The sequence below is a fragment of the Drosophila arizonae genome, chromosome 5 (assembly GCF_054131065.1).
Source record: "Drosophila arizonae isolate 15081-1271.41 chromosome 5, UAZ_ARI_1.0, whole genome shotgun sequence".
Classification (NCBI taxonomy): Eukaryota; Metazoa; Arthropoda; class Insecta; order Diptera; family Drosophilidae; genus Drosophila; species Drosophila arizonae.
Window position 1 is genome coordinate 24,305,240 of NC_142925.1, and position 15,466 is coordinate 24,320,705.

Here is a 15,466-nt window from a genome sequence, read left to right on the forward strand (position 1 = left end):
GGGTTTTGTCAATTTGCAAATGGAAATGTCAGTCATTCGTTCTGAAATTGTCAGAATCATTGCACAGACACACAGACACTCTCCGATCCGCGCAGCGCCTGAAGGACGCGTCAGCGTCGGTACGTAGGTCAGTGGGTGTGGTCAGTGGGCGCAACACCGCATGATGCTGCGCATACAAATATACATGTATACAAACACATACATGAGGCCACAGCACGTTTTGCATACACACAAAAATAATTACTCAATTAATGTGAATGCCAATTCGTAGTATCTAGCGCTAAACAAATACCAAAGTGTTGCTGCGCAGCAGCTAAGGTAAACAGAAAACAAGAATGGAAAGGGAGAAGAAAACACAATACAGACAGAAGTCAAATTCCGGCCAAGAGCGGACGCTGCGTCATCGACCATTTGCAGCTAAATGCTTGGCTGGTGGGCAGACAAATTGCAGGAAAATAAAAAACATGTTCACAAAAAAAAAAAAGAAAAGCAAAAAAAAAAAAAAAAAACAGATAAAGAGCGCTCGGCCGGAAAAGAATGCCCTAGCTCAAGATCATAACGGGATTATCTTGCTATAAATATACGCAAAAGAAAACGAATTTAACGATTTTTAAATAATTTTTTTCGGATTATTTACTCAGAGCAGCCATTTCAAAGAAGTTTTAATTGTTTGTCGGTCAAGAATAGGGCTCATTAAATATGTTAACGCCCGCAGCAAATGCCATTTTATGCCGCTCGTTGATTAGCCTCCTCCACGGCTCTCCAACTGTATATCATCAGCTTGATATATTGACCAACTAATGCCCCATCATAAAGTGAAGACACGCGCAAATGTTGTAAATATTTACACAGTCGCCCGTTTTTTATGCGCTTCTGTGTAAATATTAATCAAGAAGAAATAATAATAATAAATAATAATGACCAGGCCGGCATAATTAAAGCAGCTGGATATCTGGCAAGCAATGGATGTGCTAAAAGATTTCCGTACTTTTTCTCCCACACCCAGACATGATAAATCAACAAGAAAATAGCATCAAATACCTTGACTTCAATCAGATCAGTGAGTGATCGACTAAAAGATGCTCTCGATTCGACTTGGACGCCTGAGCTGCACAGGCCTCTAAAATCTCAATTTCATTTGTATTATTATTTTACGAGTATAATCAATTAATAAAACCTCTATCTTTCGAGTACTCTCTCAGTGTCTCTTATATTCTGAGAGCTGGAGAATTTCGTTCACTTTGATATGCTCGACTAAATTTTGTCCTCGTTTGTTTCTCTGACTTGCTGTGCCCAGTTTTTAGCTAGTCTAATATTCACAGGGTATACACAAATTTATGCTGATTGCCCCTGTTGACTGCTCCCCAAATATGTTGGCCAAATATTTGGCCCGGCCCGAGGCAAATGGCAACACTCGTTGCCTCCTCGACATGGCTGTAATTATTCGAATTATTATTGTTAGGCGTGAAAGTTACTTAATGGCACTTTCACTTTCACTTTCACTTCTTCAGCCTTACGCACCCCTCACATTACGCAAAGATAATTTTTGGAAAATTCCTGTGGGCTTGTTTACCATGTGTATGTGTGTAAATGTCTGTGTGTGGGCGTACTCACTTGAATTAGCACTTTCAAATTGCCTTTTTCAAGTGGCAGCCAATTGAAGAGCATAACAATATTTGCCTAATGACAATTACAGTGGTTACACTGGGGCCTACTTGAGCTGACTATTTTCGGTTAATTCTAATGGGCTTGCCTTGGTCCCCGCTCTCCCGACTCTAGCTGACGTAAGTCACGGAGTTAAGGCAGCTTTGGCTTATGAAATACTTAAATATAGTAGTAAAATAAAATATAAATATATAATATAAACCAAAAATGCTGTGAACAATTGTGATTGAATCTATTGCATGGAGTGCGAGAATAATACATCTCATATTGTAGGAATCATATAGAAATATATTTTGAATATCGCACAATAAAAGTAACTTAATATTAAGAAATTTTATTATTCGCTTGATAAATAACTTGTTCTGCATTTTTTTACAAGAATGTCCAGACGTAAAATTAACAGAATTGTTATTAATCACGAGCAAGGTTTTTTTTTTTTTAAATATTTTTTAAAGCGATTCGACACTATATTAAATAAGTCGATGCAAGTTATGTCACATAAAAATGCATTGAGTTCAGTTCAAATAGCTTGAAGAGAATATACAAAGCATTTAATATTGATTTTTAGTTTTGCACACTTACATAATTATAAATATAAACAAGTAAGAAGGCTCCAGTCGAGACTGCTCGACTAGGAGATACCCTGAACCCTCCAAACTGATATTCTAATCATTCTGGACTTCTTTTATGCACACATACATACACATGCACGTATAAGCACGCGCTTTGCAAACTGCGCAGCTAGCAGCGGCTGCGCTTGGGCTGCACTGCAGTGTGGGCAATATAACGAGAATTTATTTGTTGAATAATTTCTTTTGTAGACATACGATCTTAATGAAACTTTTAGAGCGTAATCATATGGCTTAAATGTGTGTACATTTCAAAGCACAAGTCTCTAGTACTTGAAATGCGTTTTTTACAAATTGGGGGCGAAGGGGGCGTGGTATCCAAAATCTGTAAATTACAAAATCTTTGTATCCATTAACTTTATATACAACGCAAATTTGAAGTCTCCAGGTCTAAAAGTGTTCAAAATAAGCTGAAAAAACATTGTCGATTTTTCGATTATTCTCGATAAAAAAGTTATCGGATGAGTTATCGAAAAAATAAAGCAAACTTGTACTGCCTATGGTATACACGAGTATGCTTGCCAAATTTCAGCTCTCTAGCTCTTATATCTTCTGAGATCCTTTTGCTCATACGGACGGACGGACAGACGGACAGGGCTATATCGACTCAGCTCGTCGTCCTGATCAAGAATATATATACTTTATGGGGTCTGCGATGATTCCTTCTGCCTGTTACATACTTTTCACAAAACCATTATACCCTGATTTCCCATTTTCAATGGGTTCAGGGTATAAATAGGACAAGTATTTTTTCTGGTCACATGTGTTAGACTCATTTTGTGCGAAGTAACTCTTTCGATTCACTATTTAGCAGCATCTCACGTCTATTCAGTTAGCTCTCTCTCCATCAACATATTGGCAATTTAAATTTTATGTTTAAGCACGCGCAATTAACAAATCATAGATTGTTTCACAGCATTTCAGCTGGATCATGCTGTTTGGATATGAGTTGAAAATGTTTGAAAATATTTACACAAGTCAAATAATTTTGCACACATTGAAGTAAATAACGTCTACGCAAATACTTCAATCAGCAACAGATTAAAGATGTTTCGACACCCGCTGCTTCTGCGGCTGTTGCCATAAAAATCAAATGTTTGAAGCGAACATCATATTTATGTACTTGTATCAAATTATGGCCCATTGACTTCCTGGCCTCTGTCAGCCAGTCAGGGCAGAATTGTTTCTATTGTTGTGGCCATATTTATTTTGATAATTTCTGTGGCAATTGTTATTGCCACAAAGCGTTCGGAATGAGCCCACGCTTTGCCTAAATTAAGAAAACATGCCACAAGCCAACAACAATAACAAGCATACGCCATGTGTGCAGCACGAGCATTTGTGTTATTTTAATTATTTCATTTGCAGCAAAGGAAATTGCAAAGACGATGGCAAAAAATAAGAATGAAAAGCATGTAAAACATTTTCCATTCGACTTCTCCCTTCAGGTTGACTGTGCAAATAAATCAAGTGAAATGGCAAATTAATATTAAATTGAATTGTTGCTGCCTTTTATAATTGTAATGAGTTCTGATTTCCCACCGCCTGCAACGCTTACATATCCTCCGCTAACGATAGCCATTTTCTTTTCAGTATGTTTTATTGTCCTTTGATCGTACGTATGTATTGTACCCCTTGACACAGCTAATTAGCAGCTCAGCTGTAGAAAGTGCAATGCTTTTCCCTGAAAAGCTGTCAAGTCGACATGGTTTTGCTAATTTTAAAACATTTAACTAAATAAATCATGAGAAATTGTTGTGTATTTTCCTAAACAGATTTTCTGCTTACTAAAGTTTATATTATATACAATATATAAATGTATATCATATAGAAATTTCAATTTTAAAACTTGAAGAGTTTATACTGTTTGCATAGTTTTTTTTTTTTTTTTTACCAAGTGAGTTGCTATTATCATTTGCAATTTTAAATTATATTATTTCTATAAAAGCATAATTCCACGAACAAATATTGATGGCAATTATAGCTATCAGAAGATTCAATAACATTTTTGAATAATATTATTTTTAATTTATTTTTATTTAAATACAAACAAAATTTACGTCAAGTATATGTTTTCATATACATTTTTTCATACAAATTTTCCGCATAATTAAATTAGTTTACACGTGGTTGCACAGCAATAAATTTACTACTATTGCAATTTGTACAATTACTACTGAATAAAAACTAAATTTTACTGCGACTGATTTTTACCAATACTATTTATACTACAAAATCGTACATGTACTACTATATTTTCTATACTATCAGTCAATAACAGTAGCAGTATAAGTATTCGTAGTAATATAAATGAGTTATAGTATTAATATTATTATAACTATATATGTTAATTCCCAATAATCCTACTACTCATTCAAGTAATACGAATACTTATACTGCTACTACTATGTATTCTTTTGTTTCTACTACTACTGTTTCGTATTTGATATTGCCACTATTTTCTCTTTTAATACTACTTAGAAGAGGTACTGATTTGAATACACTACTTCGATTACTACTACTATAACTACAGCTATCTTTGAATATTAGAAAATCTTCAATATATATTCAATTAAATATAATCGATATTTCGTTGAGATAACATATCTGTAGATGTCTATATTTGTAAATGCAAAGCCTAGTTGGTAGATAATACCCACTATTAAGCCTGATTGGTTCGTTGATGCGTCAGGCTGTGGATCCATAAATATCAGTCAATTTCAGCTCGATTTCCGTCATTTAAATCAACAACTTCGATGATAAATTTTCCAAATCCCTCTCACAAAAAGATGATAAATTTGGTTGCATACGCAGAGGCGCGCGCAAATGCAAAAGAATTTGGACACAGACTGGGGCTCGCTCACTCGCTGGCTGGCAGGCTGTGTCCTCGTCGCAGGCCAGAATTTATGAATGGGCATAAATTAACGTGACTTTTTTGGTGGGGCTGTCATGAATGTGACAAAGGCGACATCTGACGAGGAACTTGCGATGCGCAGACGGACAATTCGGGGGCACATTATGCTAAATTTGGCGAGAGCACAACAAACAGCAACAAAAACAACATTGCAGACGCCAATTTTGGGGGCATTTTCAGCGTCAGCTTTTCCTCTTTTTTTTTTTTTTTTTGGTTTTGTTTATATCATTAAATGAGTGCGAACTTGGTGCCCGCTGTGTATACGTAATATGAATATAAATTACTGCTGGCATTTTTGTTCTTCTTCTTTTTATGATTGTCGGACCCTTTTTAATTGAAATTCAAGCATTTTAATGTGACTTCTTTGTTGGACCTGTTGTTCGGTTTTATTGTTTTTGGTGTTTCGACTGTCGAGTGCTACAGCACTTTTTGATATTTTTCTTTCTTTACAACAAATTTACATAAAGGGTCGAACGGTCCGAGCCTTCTTCTGTTTGCATATCGAAGTTTTGCCAATTGCCGCAGCAATATTTGCATTCGATTTTACGACCACCTCCAACCGGCTCGGGCCCCGAAATTCAACCCTTGGCCCTTGCAGCATGCAGCTGTTTCGTATGACTCGACCTTGTGGAGCGCTAGCTTTTCTGTTCTCTTTTTTTCTTTTTTTTGGCAACGGTCATCAAGGTAGCTGCAACATCAATTTATTATAAAAAATTGCATATCTAATGTCTTTTGTTGGCCGCAAATGAGACAGACAATTGGCAAAGACTGCGACATGAATCTTTGTGAGCGCCGAGCAATCAGAAAATGCAATTGCTTCTGATTTATTCAGATGTGCTAAAATTCAAATCATTATTGCAAATTAATATTTAACTATTTTCCGTTAGATTGCTACGTAATAAACTATAAATTTATGACCAATATACGAAATTAATTTAGTTGAATAAAAATATATATGTGAGAATTTATTAACGTATCAGAACAACCAACATTGAAAAAACTCTCGCATTTATTTATCGAAAATTTAACTAAATTGCATTCATAGTAAGCCCACTTCCAATGTACCAAAAATGAGAAATAGTTAATAAATATAAGTTTCTCTGAAATGAAGCTCTTCAGATAAACACAGATTTGCACTATAATTATATAAATATCACAATTAAATTTCCATATAAACATAAACCATTTCGTTGTAAGTCCCCAAAGAATAGAAAAGTATTTGAATTGTGCTTCAAGGTGTTGATAACATAAAATTTTATATTTACTTAAAGAGCTGCCGAAAAAATTTCCCAGAATTTTTTCAAACAGTTTATATTCAAATGCTTTTATTGTTTTTCTTATTTTTTGAATTTATTTTGCACTTTCAGCACTGTTTAAAAAAGACTTTGATACGATTCAAACTGTTCGAACGCACGAGACGAATTTATCGAGGCTTTTGGTTTTGAGAGAAGAACCGTTAACGTCTAGAATCCTTTGCAGACTGTTTGAAATGTTGCCTGGCGAATGGTTTATCAAAGCCAAAAACTCAACACACCTTGGGGCCGAGCAATGCCAAAGAGCGAGAGCTGAGAGAAAGAGGGCGACAGGCAGAGCAACAGAATGAGAGACAGAGAGAGCGAGCGAACGAACGACTTACCCGGGGCGAATGAGCGTAGGCGCCCTCTGCAACATATGTGGGCGCAACATATCAGCTAGCAACATGTTGATAGCAACAAACTGTTGAATTGCGTTTCCAGGCATTCCGTAAACAAAACAAAGCTGAAACAAAGGGCACAGTGGCACAACTTTCCTATGTGTGCGAGTGTGTGCGAATGATTGAGTATGTGCTCCAAACTGAGCTTTGGCTATGGCATATGAGATTTTAGGTGGGCAGAGCTGTGGCATGGGCAGCATGTGGCATGCTAGCAAGTGGCTGGCTTTGGCTTTGGCTTTTTATCTGCCATGCCAAAGTGTAAAAATACAAATGAACATAATGCGCAAAATGATTTCCGCCAGTTCAACTTTCCGCGCTATGTCCATATCTCAGATGTGTGTGTGTGTGTGTGTGTGTGTGTGTATGTGTATGTATGTGTTGTTTTTAATTGTAATCCCCTTGGGTGCTTTGGCTTTCAATGTTTTATCAGCATGCAATATTATAATTCTAGAGCAAAGCACTGTTTTTTTGTGTTTTATAGCACTTGGCCCTTGGCCTTAGTGTGGCGTTGTATGCGTGCGTGTGGGTGGGTGAGCGTGTGAGTGTGTGGGTGGCTGGGGTAGTATATGAGTTGCTCGTCAGGCAATGTCAAGTGCGGCTCATGCCAAGGCAAACACTTGGGCAACTCACTATTGTTTGAACTACCCTGTAGTGAAAAATGATTTTGAACTGGGGTATTTCGTGTGAATAGTCAGTGCGAAGTAAACAATGTAGAAATAAGTAACATTTTTAATTATCTATATCACTGATTTTGATCAAATTACATAAGAAGCAAGACTTTGAGTACACAAATGTAGATTTTAGTTAATATTAGAGACTCTACCTTAACACTTAATGTACTAATATAGCCAGCTAAGCTGATTTGCATTTTTTTAAGTCAGCAAAGATAAATGACCATTAGCCCTTAGATCAGTCTACAAAGCAACCCACTGTTGAGCATGCCCCAGCTCCCGTTGCATGGCTTATCATGGCGTGTGGCTCATTCATTTTTCATGCCGCTTTCACGTATTTCTTTGCATTTGCCCGAGTTTCTTACTACGCACAGTTTCGGCTACCTTTTGTACTGGGATTTATGTCTGAGCCTTTAAAGTTAATTGTTTCTGACTTGCTATGGCCTCCCATAGGGGAGTATGCGTGTGGTCGCTTACTTTTCAACTGACTAAATAACCATTATGTATTTGTTTTGACATTGAGCATAGTGAAATGAAAGTTTAGCCGCCACGCCCCAGAGACCTCGTCGAGTGTCGCCCAAAGCGGAAATTACGAATTTCAAAGACAACAGCAGAGCAGCTCAACAGCAACATTGGCGGCAACAGCAGCTGTGATTTCAGCGCATTTGGTAGCTCATCTCAACTATGAAATCTGGCAATAAATTTCCGTCGTTAATGCGCTGCTTATCGCTCAATTGGCGCAGACTAAGCAGCTTTTCCAGTATTTCCCAGTAGTCCCCCCACCCCTCTCCTCCTCTTTTATGGCTCGCTGGCAATTCACATGTTGCTTGGCGCATAAACAAAGCAGCAACAAAACGGAAATCAATTGTTTACCAACAAAAATGTTGTTAAATTCAAATAATTAAATATCAAATAAATGTTTCTAGAAAGTTAATAATAAAACTGGCCAAGTGCTGAAATTGTTTATTTTATTGTACAGCCAAAAAATGTTCGGTTTACATTTGTTTTGTATTTCTTGCGTGTTTTTTTGTGTGAGTGTTGGGTGCGTGTGTATGTGTGCATTTCCATTGAAAGCATTTTGGAATTTTGAAATTGTTTTTCTTTTTTTGTTTTGTTTTAATGTTTAAATATGTTAATGGCACTTCGTGGGTCTCCACTGCAGCCGCCGTCGTCGACGTCATCTTTGCTTCCATGAATAAAACATTTAACCATCAAATCAAAATAAGTATAAAACAAGTAAGAACGTTGCAGTCGGGCGTTACCGACTGCGGAATACTCATTCACATCCCATCAACAATTTAGTAGTTAAGTTTCGTTCTAATACTGTAGAATATACAGGTTTTTCCGATTTGCCACGCCCCAACTGGGCGTAGACACCTCATTTTTGGTCAGTTTTTAGAAAGAGATAACGTTACCCTAACTGCAAAGTTTGAATGCTTACCCTAAAAAAATGTGAAAATTACAGGGTATTTTTCGATATGCCACGCCCCTAAAGAGGCGTAAAAATTATTTTTGGGGAATCGATAGAGGAGGCTACCAGTAAGTCAACTATCTAAATTTGAAGCTTTTAGCTATTATACTTTAGGAGATATAAACTTTTGCGGTTTGCCACGCCCCCTGTGGGCGGACATACATCCGACAAAACTTTTTGGTCTTGGGTGATCAGTCCGAGTATATATACAAAATTTGAGGTCTCTGCCATCAATAGTGTCCAAAATATAGGAGAATTTAAAAAATCACTATATCTTCAGGTCCGATTTGCCACGCCCCCAACGGGCGTAGACTTATAATTTATCTTCAGACTTTATAGAATCATACCATTAGCTGACGTGCAAAATTTCAGCATTCTAGGTTTACAACTTTAGGAGATACAGTTTTATCCGATTTGCCACGCCCCCAATGGGCGTAGATATATCCGCCATAACTCGTGATCTTGGGTGGTCAACGCGGACCTACATACTAAGTTTCAGCTTTCTAGCTCTTCAACAAACATGATTTCTGGTATATCGGAAAATGCATTTTCCGATTTGCCACGCCCCTAGAGGGCGGATCGGGAAAATTTTAACACTTTATAAATCGGAGATATACACGAGTATGTGTTCAAAATTTCAAGTCTCTAGCTTCAATAGCGCCGAAATAGATTGCGTTCATACGGACAGACGGACAGACGGACAGACGGACGGACGGACAGACGGACAGACGGACAGACGGACGGACAGCAAGACGGACATTGCACAAAACCAATATACTGATTCACTTTCGTGAATGAGTATAAAAAATAAATAAAAATTCCCTTTCTACTTTGATAGAGAGAAGTCACGGAGCATGGTCTGTGTGCCGTATGGAGAAGTCGTAGCCACCACAAAATCAATTGTGAGAATTTATTGCGCTCGGCTGCCCCAAGCTAACAAATACACGCCCACCCACGCACACACACACAATCGCTATAAGTCAATAGGCCCCGCATGCCACAAAAAAGTATGCTGCACATTTGGAGGCTCTAAATGCTTGCCACCGCGACAAAAGTGAAAAGTTGTATTTATTGATAGTGTTCTGTAAAGCGATTCCTCAACTTAAAAATTATACAATCATATAAATTAAGTTAATATGCCTTTGCTGAAAGGCAATCAAATAATAGGATTTAAACATTTACAAAATAAATCGTACAAAGTAAAAATCCATAATAATATATATATAAATATAATAAAATAATTATAATATTAACGAAATTATTTATATAATATAAAATAATAATAATAAATAATTTCGTTTTCTGTATACATTTGAGAGGTGAAATTGGTGTTCGGAACACCTTTAAATGTAAATTCTCGTCGATGCTGTCGTTTACAGTTCCTTTATCAGCTGTGAGCCTATTGAAAGCTACCGCAGCTTTTCAGCTGGTCTCTAAAGCTTTATTTATTGTTGTTTGCTTCGCGCTGAAACGCCTCGCATTATAATTTAAGAGAATTTAAGACGACTTTGGCTTGAATCAAGCAAACTAATTGATTATATTAATATACAAACAATGCAGCAAACAAATGCTAGCCACTCAAATCAAAGGCCGAAGCACAAGTGAAGCGCCCAGAATTGTAGTGGGAAGAAGACGGAACTATGAGATATCCTGTACTGTTATTAGGTTTAAGGGGTTCATTAGAAAAATAAGATTTCAGTTCAACAGCTGGAATGCTGGAATAAATTAAGGATGTCATAAAGATTACATCTAAAATTTGACCAGACATTCCTTAAGTTTAATGAGGTTAGGCTGATGCATATCATGCTTTGACCCTTATTAACCCCTATTTAACTAACTTTTAATTGGCTTAGGGTATAACAATAGTCTTGGGCATATTGTACTACCAAGTGCCCAATTGGAGTGATTTACTCGAATTACCTAATGAAAGCGACAGCAAGCAGAACGTCTCATCGATTGGATTAGCAATCAGAACAGCCTATGCTCCTCTCCGGCTATAATTGGCCTGGTCAGTGGCACAGAGTGGAGCTGTTGTACGTGTTCGAGCTTGTGCAATGCTTATAAATTAAGTTAATTGCTTTGCATTAATTAGGCCCATTGAATTATTAATGAAATGCCCACTGAAGGGCTTTCAGTTGCAAACAAATTGAGCCAAATATTTGGTACGATTTTTTTCCCATTGTGCCGAAACAATTCATTGAGCTTGCTGACATTTTCAATTTAACGCCATGACAATTTGTAATTCACGACAAGGACATCAGAATCATCGCAACAGCTTTCGAGTGTTAACAACTGTCCAGAATCCGTCAGTGCTGACCATCCACAAAGCAACGCCAGCCCCGAACACCCGCACTCGACCGCTGCACAGCCCTCCCCTTGGCTTTCAACCAAATAAACGCACATGCATAAATCAATGTTTGGTGCCGCTGGTGGAGGTCTCTCTATTGGCATATGCTTCGGGCCCTCGCACAAATTGAACCTGTCATCTTTTAGGCAACCTCGTCAACACATATTTGCTGTATGCAGGCGCCACAGTTGCTGCTATACCCTATACTGCTGTCGGCAGAGGGACGTCAGGCACTGTTGTTGAGTAGGTTTTTACCAGAAGTGTGAGTGATATGCTTGAAACAATCTGACCATAATCAATAAAAATGAAGAAGGTAAGAAGCAATTGAATAATATAAATATTAATTCAAGCAACAGGCTAAACGAACGAAAGAGAGAGAGAACCGAATTCGAACTCATAAAGATGTTAAAGTAGAAGCACGCAACTTGTAGCATATCGATCAATCAGACCAGAACCAGAAGCGTAGCGAAAATGTGGGATTCCAGACACGAAGTATAAAGTAAAGAGAAAAGTTTAACAGATTGAAAAAGCAATAAAGAAACAGAATTTACCAGAAGTGAGAAGCGAAGCGTAAACATGGCCAAAAGAAGACAAAAGTGGATTACAAGAAGACTATTAATAAACTAAACATTTAAGAATTTTATATATGGTCATTTCTCTAGAAAAGTCTAGCTCTTTAGTTTTTTTTTTTTTTAATTATCTTGGGATCGCACTAATTATAGTGCCAAGCTAATTTTAAATATTATCTGTTTTTTATGCTTATAGATTTTCCGGAGAAATGCCTGTTTGTACGATTGTCTGGCTTTATTTTCTTTGATAAATTAAATTTTTTCTTAAATTTGACTTTCTGTTTAAATTACTCCTTAAACTTTGTCGTGCTTATATTGTTAAGGTATCAGAAGTGTATAAATTCCATGCTTAATAAAGAAAATTAACAAATATTGAGGAGAAAACTACATATGTGAGCTATTCCAATCGAAAAAGCTCACTAATTCGAAATTCGTTTAATGCTTGCTCGAAAAAAGGTAACTCATAGTCGTGCATGCCATTTCATTGCACTTATGGCCTATACGATTCGATTTTGGATATTTCCTCGCACACAGGCGGCATTTTGTGTTGACAACAGGCAACAACTGCTGCTGCAGGCCACCATTAAACGCTACACGCAATTGCACGTCAAGTATGCAACTCAGAGTGAGATAGTGAGAGAGAGAGGGAAAGTAAGAGAGAGAGCGAGAGAGCGAGAAAGAGAGGGAGAGAGGCTGGATGGCTGGCACATATGTTCGCTTTGATAACATTCAGTTACAAACACAACTAATAGACCCAAGTGGGCACAGGGTTTGCAGAGAAGAAGAAGAAGAAGAAGCATATTTGACAAGCACTTTTTGATTTGATTCGGATTGAGTGCTGGACAAGTGCATTGCATTTGTGCTCGGTTTTGGTTAACTTCGGTATGCAAATATTATTTTAGCTACAATCTGTGTTTGCATTATAATTTCACAAATTAATAACAATCTCTTTGTCGACTGTGAGATTGCGAGAAGGCTTTATGCTGCAGTACTTGGTTGGAATTTGATGCAGACATCCTTTGCGCTCGTTGGTTTGTCTCTTAGCTGCTTTGCATGCAAAATCTACTCAGCTTTCCATTCTATTGCTGTATGTGTGTGTGTGTGCTTGTCGTTGCTTCTATCTTGCGGTTTCGCTTTGCTATGACACTTTGGCATGACAGCATTTGCATCCTCAGCTCAGTCCACAAACATTTCGAGCACTTTTCCAATTCGATTTTATTTATTTTCCGAGACATTTTCCGCCTGCAGCTTATCCCATACGTCTGCCACAACATTCTTGACACTGTTCTATGCATAAAGTTAGCTAACTGTAACTATTTGTTTGTTTATTGCAAATTAGATTTGCCAACGGTTGACCAACTTTTCCACTTACGCTCTTTTCATGGTGCACAGCTCCGTATGCGTGTTTTGAGTGTCTCCGCTTTGTGTTGAATAGGCGAGTATTTCAATTATCATTCCATAACAAATAACAATATTCAACGACAGTGCTAAGTCTCTTCATCTCTTGAGTAGTCAAAGGAAACTTATGCAAGCATCATAGACATACTTTCAGTGAAGTCAGTAATTAGTTTTGGTTACAAGCTTAAGTAGCAACATAAGGTACTTAGTGCTTGCACTAAATAAGTACTAATCAAACTTTCTTCAGTGTGGTTTGCGTCTTCTCATGCTCTCTGATTTCTCGCATCCCTCTTAGAATATGATTCGTTTGAAATATTGCATGTTATTCTCTTTACTTAAAATTCATTAAAGAGTTGTTAAACTAATATTTCTCACGTACGTTATATATTATTATATAGCTTATTATAGTGATATTGCTAACTAAATCTACTTAACTAATTGAATATTCTGTCTTAAATACCTCTCTCTTAAATTTCTCTCATTCTAGGGCACACCAAAGGACGCCTTTAAACATTTAATATACATTTTCTCGCATTTGTAGGTTACATAAGAAGTCATGAGCAAATCGCGACCTTTGTTGAGGTCTTCATCTCAGGGTCATTACGAATTTCAATTTTAATTAAATTCAAATAGGCTACAGTTAGCTGCGTGTTTACAAGTCTTGACTAGGGCTTACAAAAGTTACTTTGAAGTGTCCGCAGTTGGAGCTGTCGCCTACGTCAGCTCCCAGTCGCAGTCCCAGCCCAAGGCAGCAGCCGTCATCACGTGCAGCTCAATTAATATGCGCTTCATCCGCAGTGCATGCCCAGGGCTTATTCTGAGCTGCTGCGATTCTGATTTGACGCATCATTTGCATTTCTAATTACTGCATTTCATGCTCTCGACATTTCCTCCGCTCTCCCATCCGTCCATTACGTTTGTTTGCTATTCTTTCTGCAACATTCTTTTTAGTTGCGGACTTGGGCCATTGCCCACTCCTCAGGCGTGTGATTTTTGCTGAGACTTACAAGGCCCATGTTGCACGAATTTTATAGTACCCTCTAGTCATGAAAGTAAGCTAAAGAGCAGGGCACATTAATTTTGTGGATAGGTTACTGCACAATAAGTGGCTTTAATAAGTAATTTATTCTTAGTGTTTGTCAACCATTAAAATTTTCGTTGCTTGTCTTGTGTTGACTGTAATTTTAAAATTTACTTTCGGATTAAATTCGATGAATATCGATTTTTAAGCACAGCCCTAAAACATTGCAAACCAACGAAGCTGTTTAAAGGAATTCTTATTTTTTATTAATATCATGTTCATGGATAAATAATTTTAAATTATTGATAATTAAAAAGAAATCAATATTTTTTAAATTTTTAATTAATATTTTATTTACTGCTATAACTTGAAGTTTGTTTAAAAGTGAAGAGCCCAACAGGGATAGTTACAGGATATTAAATACCCAGCACGCTCAACAAGCTCAAAGTAACTCGTTTTTAATTCCATGTTGAGCTGTGTTGTTAATCTTTCTTTGCTGCAACCTCAAGGCCTTAAAGCACTTTGCACTTGAGTTTAGTGAATGGATTAGAGCAAATCGCTTTGCATTCAATTGAAACAGTTTGAATAGTTTAAGTTGCCGTTCAATAAGCATAAAGTTAAGCTAAGTGGGAGATTCCAGCTATTCAAACTATTTTCTTAAACTAAGTTCTTAAACTGCTTCTTTCTTTTTTCAGCTATTCTTTAGTTTGCAGAAGGGTTGCTATCGGACATTGGGGTGCAAATGAGCGATGCTATTGGGGTGCGCTCCGTGGCTCTTTACGCCCAGCTGCTTATCTGTTGCTCAGATATACATATTTACACAGATTACTTTTCAGCGTATACCCAAAGCTAAGCCAGGCCACAATTATGTCTGCTGCATTTGATAGCCATTATTAAATACTCTTCTATGGCGACTAATTGCCGTCTGCCTAATTTAATATGAGGGGATGCATTAATTTTTAAATACTTTACTTAACCTTGAAGCACATTTTAAGGACGTTGAGTTTGAGGCGTTTTAATTATAGGGTAATCATCGTAACTAAACTTGAGTTTTTTCTCAAAAATGAGCTGCATCTATTATAATTCAT

The 15,466-nt window shown here is 37.2% G+C and overlaps 1 protein-coding gene across 2 annotated transcripts in view; it reads right to left on the reverse strand.

Moving 5' to 3' along the window:
• Positions 1 to 6,707, reverse strand: part of Cbp53E (Calbindin 53E) — a 39,043-nt gene extending 32,336 nt beyond the window's left edge. For both annotated transcript variants that reach the window (XM_018009464.2, XM_018009463.2), the window contains exon 1: positions 6,474 to 6,707. The gene's annotated coding sequence lies outside the window, so the exon portion shown is untranslated. The remainder of the gene's footprint in view (positions 1 to 6,473) is intronic.
• Between the last annotated feature and the right edge of the window lie 8,759 nt (positions 6,708 to 15,466).